A 1,702-nucleotide genomic window follows, 5' to 3' on the forward strand; every position below is an offset into this window, starting at 1 on the left:
GCACAATAAATATTTTAAATTTTTATAAAATATTTTACAAAAAGAATTTAAAGATGATACGATTTTTCCTTCAAGCAAACAAGTTTATTGAATTTATTTTATATTCTCTATGAATATTTTATTTTTGGAATTTTCTAACGCTCATCTTACAATGCTTGTAATATAAATCCTGATTATCTATAATATATAAACGTTAAATAACTAAAATTTTATGTGATTCATTCTGTATGAGGCTATAATAAGTATGTAAATGCTTATTTTGAAAGTATGGTAAAATAATTATATACTTTCGTTACATAAAAAGGCTTATTTTCTTTCGTAAAAAAGGAGAAAATTTAGGTAATCTTTATTTTAAATTTATAATAAATATTATATTTACGTTGTATAACAAATAAAATATAAAAATTAATGTTAGGAAAGAAATGAAAAAAAAGAAAACATTCTACATTGTTTATATAACCTATTTATTTTCATGTCACACTGTTAATTTTTGTGGGCATTTTATTTAATAAAGATAAATTCATCTTAATACTATCCAGTACATAAAGAAAAGAATAACTTGATACATATTTCATTTAAAATGATAAAGGTTACTTCTGATTTAATGTCAAATTTTAGTTGAATTATTTTATCAAATAAAAATACAAATAATTATAATCTATTGAATATTTTATTAAAAATTGAGTTTATTATTACTTAACAAAATTCAAGTACAGTACCTCAAAACTGTAGATGTTTTTTTTTTTTTTTTAAATTTCCTACTTGTAAAAATTCTTCAAATAAATCTTATGCAAATTTATGTAAATTCTTGTCTATTTATGAAGAATTTCTCGAAAAAATCTGAAAAAATTTTAATAATATTTTAATTAAAAATTTATTTGAAGCATTCTGAAACAATTGATGAAACATTTTATTGTTTAATAAGCTGATTAATAAATTTTATTGATTTTAAAAACTTGTCATTATCAAAAATATTATAAAATTAATGATTTAAGAATCATATATATGAATAGTGTATTTTAAAGATTGTAAGTTCTATATACAGTATTTAGAATGGCCACATTGTTGGTACGTATTAACATATATTTACAGCTTATTCATACCTGTAGCTAGTTTTAATTACATTTTCTTTTCTTAGTTTGTTTTTAATTTTTTTTTCCTGTATATAACTTTAGTCATTGAATACAACAGTTTTTTAAAATACAGAAGAAAAGGAAAAAATGAAGTTTGTTCTCATTTCTGAAATGGAATGGTTTTACTACACCTTTTTAAATTAACCAATCAGTGGTCCTTATAGTTTGTGTTTAGCGCTCGAATTGCAGTATTTGAACTAATATAATACGTCATAAGCAGGAAATAGTAATGTAATATAGCCAAGAAGCACTTTTGCGCATGCATCACTTAAGTTTTCCGGTTTGTATAGTATAAAGGTATAGACATTAAATAATCATATGATGGTTTTTAAATTTATATAAGACTATTTTGTTATATAAAAAATTATTTAAAATTAATGGGATAATTTCAACACTTTTAAAAGCTTTTTTTTTTATTGGAATGAATATTAATACTTAATTTCTTACGTTCATCCCAGTTGTGTATTGAAACAAAATGAATATCTCACATTACAGCTATATAAATAAATTTCGATGAGAGTAAAGTTATATAAAAGGCAATATTTGTTTATTTCTCACTACTGTATTTA

Source organism: Centruroides sculpturatus, unplaced genomic scaffold, assembly GCF_000671375.1.
Source record: "Centruroides sculpturatus isolate CEXI.00-Female unplaced genomic scaffold, Cexi_2.0 scaffold426, whole genome shotgun sequence".
NCBI lineage: Eukaryota > Metazoa > Arthropoda > Arachnida > Scorpiones > Buthidae > Centruroides > Centruroides sculpturatus.